Source organism: Diceros bicornis, chromosome 5 (genome assembly GCF_020826845.1).
Source record: "Diceros bicornis minor isolate mBicDic1 chromosome 5, mDicBic1.mat.cur, whole genome shotgun sequence".
NCBI classification, from domain to species: Eukaryota; Metazoa; Chordata; class Mammalia; order Perissodactyla; family Rhinocerotidae; genus Diceros; species Diceros bicornis.
The window spans coordinates 14867235-14882356 of NC_080744.1; the positions used below are offsets into that span (position 1 = coordinate 14867235).

General features: G+C 43.1%; 1 long non-coding RNA gene across 1 annotated transcript in view; it reads left to right on the plus strand.

Annotated features, from left to right (window-relative positions):
- Positions 1-4256: 4256 nt before the first annotated feature.
- LOC131405684 (uncharacterized) overlaps positions 4257-15122 on the plus strand; it is a 35060-nt gene continuing 24194 nt past the window's right edge. The window contains exon 1 of the long non-coding RNA XR_009220010.1: positions 4257-5912. This is a non-coding gene — a long non-coding RNA (uncharacterized LOC131405684). The remainder of the gene's footprint in view (positions 5913-15122) is intronic.

The window sequence follows — 15122 nt, forward strand, 5'->3', positions numbered from 1 at the left end:
CCTTAGGAGTCGCACAGAATGGTATGGGGTCTCTCTTCCCCCGATCAATAGAGAAAATACTATGAAACTCTTTTTCCCATTGACCATTGAGAATTCCATACTGGATCTGAGATCTGCTGAGAATGAGTTCTCATCTCTTTAATTTAAGCGCAGTTTTCAGTCTTAATTTGGCCACAGTAGGGTGAACTCCCATATGCCTTTATCTACAGTGCTTCTGCATTTGGCAGGGAGGGGAGTGAGGGGGGAATCACCAGGATTTCCTGCCGTGGTCAGTGAGAGTGGCGGGCAGCCCCTGAGGTTTGGAGAAGCTCAGGGTGATCCCCAGCCAGGTTGTTCTGGGCGGCGGCTCTTTGACTCCTTTGTGTTCACACTTGCCATTAGCCCATCATTTACAGCTGTCTTTTGACATTGGATGTGCCACAAGGCTGGCCAACTTGGTTTAGTTAAAGGGGGACTCTTGATGATTTAGCTTCTGAATCTGCACTTGCCGCTTGCCAGGTTCGTTGTGCCACATATGAAGCGCAGGTGGCAGGGGCAGATGGAGTCTGCTTTTCCTGGAAACCCTGAAGGTCCTGACACTGTGCAGCAAAACAGGAGCTGTAGAAGAGGATTACGGCTGAGGTTGCAGGAAGCAGAGTAGTGTCTGGGGTGAGAGCAGGAGCTCTGGTATCAGGCTCCTGGGACTCAGGTCCCAGCCTCACTGCTGGTCCACTGTATGACTCCAGGCAAGCCTCAGGCTTTCTGACCCTCAGGAATCTCACCTGTGATCATAACACACACCTCATAGGTGGAGGTGAGAGGATCAGAGAGATGCCTGGAAACAGTGGTGCTGTAGGGGCTGCGCTGGGTGGGGACACCCTGCGACAAGAGTCCTTATCCACCTCTTCCTTCTTTGGGTATCAGCACATGTTCTGTCTGCGGTGTGTGTTGCCATCCTGGATGCTGAATGGAAGGAGACACGTGGGGTGGTCTTTCAGAAACTCACAATTTAAAATAGACGTTTTAGTGCACTTGAAGCAAAGACACAAAACAGTGCATACATATTAAAAAAAATAGGTTCCTGAACAAAAAAATTACATTTTGTATTTTGGCGAAAAGGAAATTGCATTGGTTGGGAGACGGATCTTCATCTGGCTGCAAATGCGCCATTAGTCTTCAGGGCCCAGATGGAAATCCTCGGGTTCTTTGGTTAATCAAAGACAGAGGAACTATCAAATGAGGGAGAGGATGATTCATGCTAGCGTTTTTCTGAATGCCTGCAAAACACTTAACCCACAAGATTCTCTGGGATAAAAGGGATCTGTGCTCAAACAGTGTTGGAAACAAAATAGGAAACAAAATAGGGTTAAGAAATGCAGATGTCCTCCCCAGACCCCAATGAACAATGCATGTTAAGTACACTAAGGTTTCTGAGATGTCCCGTAGCAAGAAAATCCTGCATAACCTAGCATTTTTCAAACTCATTTGAATAAGAGGTCTTTTCAGGTAAGTCCTTTTTAAATCCAGTGGGCAAAGGTTGAGAAATACAGCTTTAATTGTTGGGTGTGGTGTGAGGTTGATTGTGTAAGGTTGAGTTGTGAGTGGGTTTTTCTGGAAAATTCTCAAGAGAGAAGTAATACAGATGGAAATTATATGGCCTTGTGAGTAGGTTTTTATCTCTATTTAAAAATATTCTCATTTTCTCAACTTTCTAATGAACTATTTCAAACATACAGGAAAGTTGAAAGATTGCTACAACAAACCTCCAAGTTATATTCACAATATAACACATCATTTTTCAATATTCAGCATACATCACTTAAGAATACAGATATATTTGTTTACAGAACCACAATGTCATTATCCCTACTGAGGAAATTAACCATCTAAAATCAACTGAATGTTTAAATTTCCCCAGTTGTTCCCCCCAAATGTCTTTATCGCTGTTTTTATCAAACTATTGCACACATTACATTTATTTGTTACTTAATTTAGCTTATGCTAGTTCCTCCCTCTTCTTTTCCCCCCATGACATTGACCTTCTGAAGAATCCAGGCCAGTGATCTTACAGAATGTCCCTCATTCTAGATTTGTCTGTTTCCTCATGATGTTCATTTGTTCCTCTGTCCTAGTAATCCTCACATCAGAACCGCCTCTCTTGATTATTGGCATTGCAAGGAAGAGGTAGTAATTGGCTCACTCTGTTCTTACTGGAAGTTATTTAAATCAAACTTAAAGCCTAGAAAAAAGAATACTGATGCCTGAGTTCTACCCTAAACCAATTAAATCAGAATCTCTGGAGATGAAGCCTAGGAGGCCTTAGTTTCAAAATTCTCCATGTGATTCTAATAAGCATCAGTGCTAAGAACCACCGCTCTATCTCCTTATATCCTATAAACTAGAAGTTAGACTCAGGGTATACATTTTTGTCCAGAATCCCTTGGCTGTACGTTACAGTGACCCGGGAAGCTTTAAACAAGCCTGATGCTTGGGTCCTACCTGGAGATCCTGATATGGTTGGTCTAGCAGTGTGGCCTAGGCATTGGGAATATTAAAATCTCCTCAGGTGATTTTAATGTAGTCAAGAAGACCCACTGCCATAGGTTAGATTGTTTGTTTAATTTGCATCCTATTAGGAGGCATGTAATGTCACACTGCTCCATTGTTTGTGATATGAAATTCAACCACTGCATTGAGGTGGTGGTCACCACCAGACCTCTCCATCCAAAGGAGCCCTCTCCATTGCTCTCCACTGTAAAGGGAAGTGGTCTTTGGGACGATCCTTGGGCCCTGTGTGAATGCCCTGTTTGCTAATGAGTTTTCATTCCGTGGTTTTAGCTTCCACTGGTGATTGTTACCTTAATCAATTATTATCGGGGGTTATAAAATGGCGATCGCATCTAATCTTCTCATTCCTTCTACATTTATTAGTGACTTTCTTTTGTAAAGAAGAACTGTCCTGCTTATCCTCTCCCCACCCCCTAGACTCATATTTTCCTTTAATAACCAACAACAATCATTATCCTTTTTGATGTTCAAATTGTCCTAAATTTGGCCCGTGGAAGCCCCTTCAAGCTGGCTTTTTTTTTTTTATAATTTTATTTATTTATTTATTTTCTCCCCAAAGCCCCAGTAGATAGTTGTATGTCATAGTTGCACATCCTTCTAGTTGCTGTATGTGGGATGTGGCCTCAGCATGGCTGGAGAAGCGGTGCGTCAGTGCGCACCCGGGATCTGAACCCGGGCCGCCAGCATCCGAGTGCGAGCACTTAACCGCTAAGCCACTGGGCCGGCCCCAAGCTGGCTTTTTTTAAAGTAAAATTTTTAAATAGAATTGTAGCGTATAGAGAAATACACAAAAAATCAAGTCTATAGTACAAAAATCTTTTCACAGAGCAAACACCTGTGTGACCAGTACCCCAGAAGTCCCCATCACACCCTCTTCCTATCACTACTGCCCCCCACAAGAGTAACCACCAGCCTTCTTTCTAAACCTGTGGGTCAGTTTGCCTGTTTGGGAACTTTGTATAAATGGAATCGTACAGCTTGTACTCTTTGGTGCCTGGCTTCTTCGTTCACCATTATGCTCATGACATTCATCTCTGATGTGTGTCATTGTAGTTCTTTGTTTTTTATTGCTCCTGCAATTTATTTATCCATTCTAATATAGGTGGAAATTTAGGATGATTCCAGTTTCTGACTATTACACTAGAGCTGCTAGGAACATTCTGGTACTTGTCTTTGGGTGAACACACTGTTTTTTGGGCGGGGGGGACATACACCTAAGAATGAATTGCTTGTTCATAGGGTATGTTCAACTTTATTCGATACTGCCAAACAGTGTTCCTCCTGTTTTCTTTTGATATAACCCCATTAGTCTTTATGTACTTCTTTTACTTTCTGGCAGAAGATGTCCTGGGCTTATCTTGTGTGCTCTCTGCCCAGGCCCTGGAATCAGCCATTTCTCTGAGGAGCCCTGGTTCTTTGGAATAGGGAGTAATATTTAAAAACCAAAGTCTGGGTGCTAGTTGTGCTTGTTGCTACTGGGATGTCATTGCTTTCAGTTACTTTTAGTGGACAGAGCTAGGAAATACACTAAGGAAAATGATCATGTGATCGAATTGATAATTCCAATTCCAATTTCAGTTTCATATTGCAGGGTTTTTCCCCTTAACTCTGTCTTATTTTATATGTGCTTCTCTTTCCTCTTAGGTTGAAAATCTTGGTTTCTAATAGCCTCAATATGTTTTGTTTATTTGCCTTATTCCACCTTTACGTGAAGCAGTTGCAAAATTGCAATACTAATACGACCATTGACAATAATATTATATGAATGAAGTGATGCGTGTGTGAAGCTTCAGATTTCTCTGGAGTTCTTTTTGTCTCTTGTGAGCAACTTTGACACAAAATTGAATGGCTTAAATCTAATTAGGAGGATGAGGAATTTATCTAGTGGTTCAAGAAGGTGAGTGTTGTGCTCTGAGTATTGACTATGGGGCTTGGCCCTTCCAGACAATTCCTGCTTTGGAGCTCCCACTCTGTGCCCCTCCCCTCTCCTTCCTCTAAATCCCTTTCTGAGGGTTGTCAAGGTTTCCACTGGGGAGGGGTACCCATACTCCTCTCACTTAGAGGCTCTGTGATCATCCTTCACCGCTCATCCAGGTTGTGATGGTTAATTTTGTGTGTCAACGTCGCTAGGCTATGGTGCCCAGTTGTTTGGTCATGGATGCTGCTGTGAAAGTATTTTTTTTTTCATATGATTAACATTTAAATCAGTAGACTTTGAGTAAAGCAGGTTACCCTTCATAACGTGGTGGGCCTTATCCAATCAACTGAAAGCCTTAAGAGAAAAGACTCAGGTCCCTTGAAGAGGAAGGAATTCTGCCTCCAGACTCAAGACATCAGCTTCTTGCTGGAGTTGCCAGCCTGCCCCCTGGATTTTGGATTTGCCAGCCTCCACAATCATGTGAACCAATTCCTTAAAATCTCTCTCTCTTTCCCCGACTTTCTCCTCTTCTCTCTGTCCACACACACACACACACACACACACACACACACTTTATTGGTTCTGTTTCTGTGGAGAACCCTGACTAGAACACTGGTTATCTCAAACCTCAGACAAAATGGTTGGGGATCTCTGCTGTGTCTCCAGTAGTGGCATATCGGGGTGAGAAGAAGATTGTCATCATCTGGGCAGAAGACGAATGGAGCAGGAGGAGCCCTGCACAGGGAGTGGGTGCAGGAAATGGTGTGTAAGAACCTGTCTCCCCTCCCACTCGGAACTTGGCCAGTGGTTACCAGCAGGTAAGACCTTTGTTTGGTTTGGAACCAGAGTGTCCTCCTGGGCCAGGAGCAGCCTAACACGCCCTGCTCTGGCGAAAGGGGAAGAGGCTCTCTGTGACCCTCACATGCCTCCAGGGCTCCTTGACTTCTGGTTCCTGTCAGTGGCTCTCAGGTGAGACAGGCTGTGTACACAACAGGTGGCTCACGTTTGGGAAGCACTTCCCCTCAGCAGCTAGAGAAGGTGGTGTTTCCCAGAAGCTCATTGTTCTCATTGCTTAAAGAGTAAAGGTCAAGCCACTTGTTAAAAGAGGCAGTTTAGGATTTTCTCAGCTCCTCCTCCTTAATTCCTCTTTCGTCTATCCCTCCCCGGGAGGAGACTTTGGTAAAATAGAGAAAAACTGAGAATATTGAGGACCATAATAATGCATTGAAGTTATGCTATGAGACAGTCAGTATAAGCTACAGAAAAGTTTATTTGCCAAGGACACTCCATTCTGGGATTAAAAGGCTCCTCCAACGATGCCCAGTAAGGTTCTGCCACTGTCCTTCCAGGAAGGAGTTGGACCCTGTGAGGTGGACAGACCAAGTGGGAAAAGACCAAGCGGATAGTGGAGGAAGAGAAGAGAGATCGGAAAGTGAAGAGACCCCAGGTATCCGGGTGACTGGAAGGGAAAAGGTGGCAACATTTTGCATCATCTTCTGGACACTGTGCTTATCTGTAAACATCTATTATCATAATTCTCCTCAGTAATTGACTGGACCCATACACCCTCCTACAGGCATAACCAAGGGGTGACATAGATAACCAGTTGAGAGGAAAGCTCCTGTGGCTCTGCAGGGTTGGACTCTGGTTCGTGTGCTCTGCTTAGTTTGGATTTGAAGGAGCAGCATAGAGAGTACAAGCACGACCCCTTAGATCCATGGTCAGGTCAAATCTGACTCTGCACTTCATAGCTGTGCACAATTACTCTGAGCCCCAGTTTCTTCTTCTTGGTGTTTATTGTCCTTTTATTTCTCTAATATTTAAGAATATACTTATTTTATTGTTTCAGTTTCTCTTATCTCTGTTGTCTCTGCTGACTCTTGTTCAGGGAGAATTAGTTCTATGTATGTTTTATTATTATTATAGGCATACCTTGCTTTATTGTGCTTTGCAGATATTGTGTTTTTTTACAAATTGAAGGTTTGTGGCAACCCTGCATTGAGCAAGTCTATCGGCACCATTTTTCCAACAGCATTGGTTCACTTTGTGTCTCTGTGTCACATTTTGGTAATTCTTCCAATATTTCAAACTTTTTCATTGTTGTTATACTTGTTTTGGTGATCTGTGATCAGCGATCTTTGATGTCACCATTGTAATTTTTTTATTTTGCTGAAGAAGATTTGCACTGAGCTAACATCCACTGCCAGTCTTCCTCTTTTTTTTGTATGTGAGCCGCCACACAGCATGGCCACTGACAGACAACTGATGTAGGTCTGCACCCGGGAACTGAACCCAGGCTGCCAAAGCAGAGTGTGCTGAACTTCCTAGGCCACCAGGGCTGGCCCCTATTGTAATTGTTTTGAGGGGCCAGAAACTGCACCCATATAAAATGGCAAACGTAATCGATAAATGTTGTGTGTGTTCTAACTGCTCCACTGACTGGCCATTCCCCCATCTCTCTCCCTCTCTTCCCTATTCCCTGAGACACAATAATATTGAAATTAGGCCAATTAATAACCCTATAATGGCCTCTAACTGTTCAAGTGAAAGGAAGAGTCCCGCATCTCTCACTTTAAATCAAAAGCTAGAGATGATTAATCTTAGTGAGGAAGGCATGTCGAAAGCTGAGATAGTTGGAAATCTAGGCCTCTTGTGCCAAAAAGTTATCCAGGTTGTGAATGCAAAGGAAAAGTTCTTGAAGGAAATTAAAAGTGCTACTCCAGTGAGCACACAAATGATAAGAAAGCAAAACAGTCTTATTGCTGATATGGAGAAAGTTTTAGTGGTCTGGAGAGAAGATCAAACCAGCCACAACAATCTCTTAAGCCAAAGCCTAATCCAGAGCAAGGCCCCAACTCTATTCAATTCTATGAAGGCTGAGAGAGGTGAGGAAGCTACAGAAGAAAAGTTTGAAGCTAGCAGCGGTTGGTTCATGAGGTTTGAGGAAAGAAGCTGTCTCCATAAGAAAAGTGCAAGGGGAAGCAGCAAGTGCTGATGTAGAAGTAGCAGCAAGTTATCCAGAAGATCTAGCTAAGATCATTCATGAAGGTGGCTTCACTAAACAACAGATTTTCATGTAGATGAACAGCCCTCTATTGGAAGAAGATGCCATCTAGGACTTTCATAGCTGGAGAGGAGAAGTCAATGCCTGGCTTCAAAGCTTCAAAGGACAGGCTGACTCTCCTGTTAGGGGCTAATGCATCTGGTGACTTTAAGTTGGAGCCAATACTCATTTACCATTCCAAAAATCCTAGGGCCCTTAAGAATTATGCTAAATCTACTGTGCCTTTGCTTTATAAATGCAACAAAAAGCCTGGATGACAGCACATCTGTTTACGACATGGCTTACTGAATATTTTAAGCCCACTGTTGAGACCTATTGCTCAGAAAAAAAGATTCCTTTCAAAACATTACGGCTCATTGACAATACACCTGGTCACCCAAGAGCTCTGATGAAGATGTACAAGGAGATTAATGTTGTTGTCATGTCTGCTAACACAACATCCATTCTGCAGCCCCTGGATCAAGGAGTAATTTTGACTTTCAAGTCTTATTATTTAAGAAATACATTTTGTAAGGCTATTCCTGCCATAAACAGTGATTCCTCTGATGGATCTAGGCAAAGTAAATTGAAAACCTTCTGGAAAGGATTCATCATTCTGGATGCCGTTAACAACATTCATGATTCATAGGAAGAGGTCAAAATATCAACATTAACAGGAGTTTGGAAGAAGTTGATTCCAACCCTCATGGGATTCAAGACTTCCATGGAAGAAGTAACTGGAGATGTGATAGAAATAGCAAGAGAACTAGAATTAGAAGTGGAGCCTGAAGATGTGGCTGAATTGCTACAATCTCGAGATAAAACTTTAAGGGATGAGGAGTTGCTTCTTATGCATGAGCAAAGAAAGTGGTTTCTTGAGATGGAATCTGCTCCTAGTGAAGAGGCTGTGAAGATTGTTGAAATGATGGCAAAGGATTTAGAATATTACATAAACTTAATGGATAAAGCAGCAGCAGGGTTTGAGAGGATTGACTCCAATTTTGAAAAAAGTTCTGCTGGGGGTAAACTGCTATCAAACAGCATCATATGCTGCAGAGAAATTGTTGGTGGAAGAAGGGATCAATCGGTGTGGCAAACTTCATTGTTGTCTTGTGTTAAGAAATTGCCACAGCCACCCCAGCCTTCAGCAACCACGCCCCTGATCAGTCAGCAGCCATCAACATCGAGGCAAGACCCTCCACCAGCAAAAAGATTATGACTCACTGAAGGCTCAGATGATGGTAAACATTTTTTAGCAATTAAGTATTTTTTAATTAAGGTATGTACATTGTCTTTTTAGACATAATGTTATAGCACACTTAATGGGCCACAGTATAGTGTAAACATTTATATGCACTAGGAAACCAAAAAATTCATGTGACTATCTTTGTTGCTATATTTGCTTTATTGTGGTGGTCTGGAGCTGAACCGGCAGTATCTCTGAGGTGTGTCTGTATTTTTTAATTGTGAGTTCATCTTCAGTGGAGATTATTTTTGTGTGTGAATTCCAAGCAGCCTGGATTGGGAAAGATTCCCTGTAAGGTGGATTTGTGTTTGTTATTTTTAGGCGCTCTGAGGGGATCACCAGCCTTGGGGATTCCCACATCACACGTGTATATACATTTAGATTTCAAATCTACTTCTGGCTTAGCTTCAACTCCTCCCTCGTGCGGGCCCAAGACTTTGTCTCCTGGTCTGCTAGTCTATCTGATGCCTAGTCCTTCTCCTTACCCGCCCCCTCCCATCCCGGATCACATAAGGGCCCTCACAGCTTCAGCTTTCACACTTTTGTTTTTGTGAGCTCAGTTGTGTATCTAACAAATATGCATATTTTTTATTTTATTGAGGTCATAATAGTTTATAATAACAATTTTTTTTGGGTTCTATTTTATCCAACTTTTCCTGATGCTTTTAATTGCCATGTTACCAGATCTGGAACTCCCATCTTGTTCAAACTTTGATGAAGTGAAAGTTTGAAAATTTTTTAGCAAACATTAGGTGGTAAATGGAAAAATAATTGCATACTATCCATTGTTATGCATTTCAGATAGTGAAATGTGGTTGGTAATTTTCATTATCCAGTGTCATCTTTGTTGTTCTTTTTTAGTAAAGAGAAATAATATGAAAAACAGCTTTTATAACTTCCTCCATGGCCTTGCTCCCTCACTATTTTCCCCACAAGATCTCAAGTTTCTCAATTGCTGCTAATTCTTCTTCCTCAAGGGCTAGTTTCCTGCCTTGTAGGGTCTCTTCCTGTAGCCAGGCTGTGGCCCGGAAACACCTATGCCCTTTGCCTCTGAGCCCTTCATATCCAGTCAGATGGAAGAATCACCGGCCAGATAGCGTCACCCTGGAAGAGGTCCCCTGCGTGAGCAGGCCTGTTGTTCAGTGGGTTCTGCTTGTAGCAACGGGCAGATACGACCACCAAGCAACCTGGGAGGTAAAATGTGAAGCCTAAAGGCCCACAGCCCTCAATTCCATGAAATTGGGCCCCCTTCCTCTATTCAATGCAGACAAGAAGAACAACAGGAAAGAGATGTCGGTTCTGAGGCGTTGTAACAATCTTGCTTAACTTTCCTTTTTCTGTGGGTAATGCATGAGGGGATCTAGCTTCTTACACCTGAATCCTGAACCTAACATTTTTTTTTCTTCTTTAGTATTATTTTCTCTATCCTCCTGGACCCTTTTCCACCTTCTGTCACTAGCAATTTCCTTTGCTGATTGACTCTCCTTTTCCTCTTTTCTCTACAAAAGTGAAGGCCATTACATTAAGTCTTAAAGGACGCAAGATGGAGATTTAATCAATTAATTCCTTTATGGAGAACGAATAATTTGGGTCAGGTTTGTTACTTTCTGGTCATCTGATTTAATGGTGAGATTGAGCTAGGCGAACCTGGAGAGAAGGATAATGAATATGTCCTTTATAACAGTGCTTTTCAACCATTTTACCCAGCGTTTGTGATACTTTCTCTGTAGTTCACATGGAGAACAGACTATGCACTTCAGACACTCTGTTGAGAACTGTGGCTTTTCACGTCTTAGATAACTAAGGGAACCTCTAGATAATGTCAAAGTTGAACACTTCAAGGAGTGTCAGGACTGCTGGTAATTCAGTTTTTGGATTAGAGCAGCTCTGTGTGCTTGAGAGGCTGCCTATCAACATTTCGGTGAAGTTGTAGAAGTCAGACCTGTGTCCTTATTCACAACTGCTTGGTGGAAGATGCACCAGTCAGGAATCTTCTTACTGTGAGTGACCCCAAGCCCCCCAAAAACTAGCTTGAACAAACAAAAAAAGGAAGCAAAGGAATTCACTGGCTCTTGTTACTGAGAAGACCACAGGTAAAGCGGCTTCAGGTGAGACTTGAGTCAGGACTCAAATGATGCTCACAGGATGCCCCTCTTGGCTCTGCTCTTCTGTGTTGGCTTCTCCAAGGCTCTGGATAATGGTCCCTGGAATCTTTAGTTCCCATCTTTCTGACGTACAGTCTTGTGGAGGATAAGAGGAAGCTTTCTTTCCCACGAACCCAGCAAACTTCTCCTCCACTGATGAAATTATTGTGGCTAAGAATATGTGCTGGGCTACTTGCCTTGGAGGTGGGACATGCGCTCACCGTGGAGCTGGGGGTGGAGCTAACTTCACCTGGCAGCCGGGGACTGAGAGTGGGGATCTCTGGAGCAAAACCCGGGAGCTGTGACAAAGCTGGGGGTTTGGATGCTGGGAGGCAAAAACAGACAAATAAACAAGCAAGCATGTCCACTTCATGATTTAGATGGTTATGGAGAAGACAACAGTTTTCTCAGAAATGAATATTGAACATGCTCGAGGCTCTTGGACTACAAGACTTTGTATGACATTGTCCAGAAGAGAGAATTTGGACCTGAAAAAATGCAAAAGCAGGTGTTATGGGTACTTTAACCATTAAAAGAATGCCTCTGTAGAGCATTTATTTGTTTATTCAACTACAGTTTGTTGATTGCTTACTGGTACCAGGCGCTGGGCGGGACCTTGGAGACAAAGGAGTGACCACCACCACCACCAAAAACACAATAACGGTGCGGACTCCAAAGTAGGCTGCTCATCAGCGTCACTTGGAGATTATTTTTAATTACGTTTTAAAAATTGAGTTACACTTATGCTAAAGTGTGCAAACTTTAAGTGTACAGCTCTGATCTATTGAATCACAATCTCTGTGAGGTTTTTCTATATTTTGTATACAAAATAGCAGGATTCTCCCCAGCTGGGATTCAGTAACCCCATTCGTGTAAAAATATAAAATCAGCTGTCCAGTCTTGGAAAAGAGCTTCAGGAAAAGATTCCTTGCCGCCAGAATCAATCTTAGTCAGCCCTGTTGGTCATCCATCCTTGCCAAATGATTCTAATTAATTCCGCCGGTTTACTTGTTTCAGGGTAGATTGAAAGTAGGGCACAGCTCCTGGAGGGCAAATTCTTAGCTCGTGTGCGGGCTGTACCCACCATGTTCATAGCAGTCAAGAGCACCTGAGCTGTCTCACCAGACCATCAACCCTTTCCCAGCATGACGCTTCAGGCGGCCACCGTGCAGCAATCAGGGTTGGCCTACAAGATGAAAATGATTTTGCCATTTCTGGTCTTCCTCGCTGTCAAGAAGAGAAAAAATGTAATTGCCCTCAAATCTCAGAGGTTGCTAAAGTGGCTAATGTTGTTCCTTCCCTCGTGTCTATGATCTCGCTGCCTTTACAGGATTTTCTTTTTCTTGGCAGCAGTTATCAAAGCAGGAGGCAGGACGGGGATCAACGTGAGGTGGCCCAGATGTAGAGAAGTCAATGCTGGTTTCAGCGTCTATAATCTGATGACAGGCAGGAGGGAAAATTCTCAGAAAAGAAATTTAAATTCTTTTAATTCTCAAGAGGTTGCTTGTAGGAACAATAAGACCTTTATTTAACCCAAATCTTGTTGTCAGCCTTACAAGTAAATTTATGGGATAAAGAATCACCCTTAACTCAGTCTAAAATATCAGTTTCAATGATGCAGATAAGCAAAGAAAGTTGGTTTTTAAATAATAAAAAACTCAACCCCTTTGTTAAAGATATACATGAAATTCACTTACAGTGTTCTTTCCATAAATTCTGTTATTTAAGATGATTAGGTTTTGATGAAAAATGAGTTTGGATCATATTTTCCCACTTTTGTTCTTGCAGTGTATACCTGGCGAAATGATCCCTTGGGAAATCCTTTCAATCCAAATTTTTCTCTCTAGATTGAGCGATAGACCCCTGACCTGTTTTCCTCCAGGTGGTTTTCCACCGCGGCCAGATTTCTGAAGTGGAGACAGCGAGGATTGCATCAGCGCCCTGCAACGCTCACCCGTTCCTCCATACTCTGCTTTGCTTTCTTGAGAGTGCTCATCACACTCTGGACTTATTTGCTATCTGTCTGTCAGGCCCCTAGAATGAAAGGGTGGATGTTTAAAGCCCTTTGATGGCTTCAGTTGCCTTTAGGATCAAGTCCTATCTCCTTCTCACGGCACAGTCTGTCCTCTGTTTCTCTGACCTCTCAGCCCGTGCTTGTTCCAGCCCCTTGGAACCACATTCCAGGCTCCATTGAACTGCGTCCTCTTCTCCGGTTCTCGTTCACATGCTGTTCCCATTTCCAGAATACTTCTTTTTCTAGTGCATTTCTCTTCACCCTTGATGCTACAGATCCTTGGCTCACTGGCCTGAGTAAGTACCCCTTGCTGTGTGCTCCCTGGGCTTCCTGCATCACCTGAGAATCCTGCTGTATTATTGTTGCCTATTTATTTGTAGATTCCTCCACTAGACGTGAAGTAGGGGGCAGAGGCCTGCTCACTCTCCAGTGTCTCTTCAGAGCCTGGAAGAGATCCTGGCATATAGATATTTGTTGAACCAGTGAATGAATGAATGAAGAATGAAATCCCCACAGGTAACTTAGAAGTGATTCCACTTTTGTTAACTGAAAGTAACATGATAAATTCTTGTTTCCTTTATCACAATAACTGCCAGAAAGCAGGATAAGGAAAAGGCCAGAAATCTTGGAGCTGGAGAAACCATTTTCCTGAAACTGGATCTATAGGTGATGTGGGAGCCCGGGTTGGCGATCAGACATTTGCATTTGCTTCCCCCTTCTGCCATATTCCAGGATTTCTAAAGCCTTGGAGAGAAGATTTCAAAACACACTCAGGGTCAGGAAAAAATGCAACCAATTTCTTTTGGGTCTAAAGGTTTTGTGCTTCTGCACTTTCTGATTTATTAATATCATCAATTAGACAGACATAATTAGTCTGAGCTGAGATGAGGTGTAGCAGGCCAGATCCTTATCTGGAAGATTAATGGGCTTCCTACTCTAGTTCATTTGAGGAAGGGAAGAGAATGCTCATCAAGGAGTCAGCTGGTTGCTGAGGATGTCTCGGTCCCTGTTACCGGAAGACTGCACAGCCAAAGCTCAGCCTCAAGGAATGGGGCAGTAACCAAGGAGACAGCTGTTGGGATTCGGAGGTCAGTCAGTGAGAGTGTTATCAGGTTACGCTCCCCAGATGGGCCAGTATAAATGATTCATTTGGGAACTGGACACAGAAAGGATGAGTCAGAAATTTAGTTGGCAAGAATTATACCAGAGAAGATTCTCAGTGAGGGGACTTTAAGGGCCATGAACGGTTTGTTTTGAAGAGTCTCAAGCCTCCCCACCACTGCTCTTATATGCCGCAGGCCACAGAAGGCTTTTAGAGACTTTTCCCCAAATGCTTTTCAAGTGCCAGAAACTCTCTGGAGCCTTAGGCTGGGAGGAATCATGAGTCCCCATATGTGACAGGCCTGTCACTTTAAAGGTTGGGGCACCTTTGGTCTATGTCTGCTGTTGGGAGCCCAGAGGACTATGGCCACGTTTGCTCTAAAGAACTGATTTCGAACAATGAGAGAGCTTCCCCTCAGTGTTCATGATGAGGGAAGGTTGTTGAGAAAAACTGATTGCCAGAAGAATTCTTCTGGACTCTTGGTCAGATTGGCATAGGAGGACTTCCTAACAGCCTAGCCTTTCCAAGAAATAGGACTGGAAAGAGTCAAGAACTTCTGGGCATTTTCTAAAATGAAGTCTGTGGAAAGATGAAGGCAGATAGGCTTCTTTAGTTTGGCTTCATACTTATTTTCCTTCCAGTCAAGATATGAATTGATAGAGTCTTGATTAATATCAGAAAATTGGGAATGTTGGAGATTATGGATTTTAATTCATGGATTATTTTTCTATGTGGGGACTGAATTACCTCAGATAAATTAAAAACAGCCAAATTCCTCTGGTCTCTTGCACTAGGTTAATTGCTCTTGGGTTAATTTTAGCTTCCAGGGCCTTTGAATTGCCAGAGGCAGTAGTTTTAGGTATGGGGCCATCAGCTTTCCCCAGAGGACTGCCGTTTAGTTGAAAGGGACCGGTTTGGGCTGGAATAAGGGAATTTTTTGGGGGGTGCCGGGTGGGAGGGGAAAGAATGTAAGGGGATGGTTAGTGCTGTTTCACTGGGAGGGCTGCTGGTTCGGCCTCTGCTGGGGCGGGCCTCTGGAGTTAGCCTGCGAGTCCCACACGAGGTTTGTGTGATGTTTATCTACAAACAAGGGGAGAACCGCAGTTAG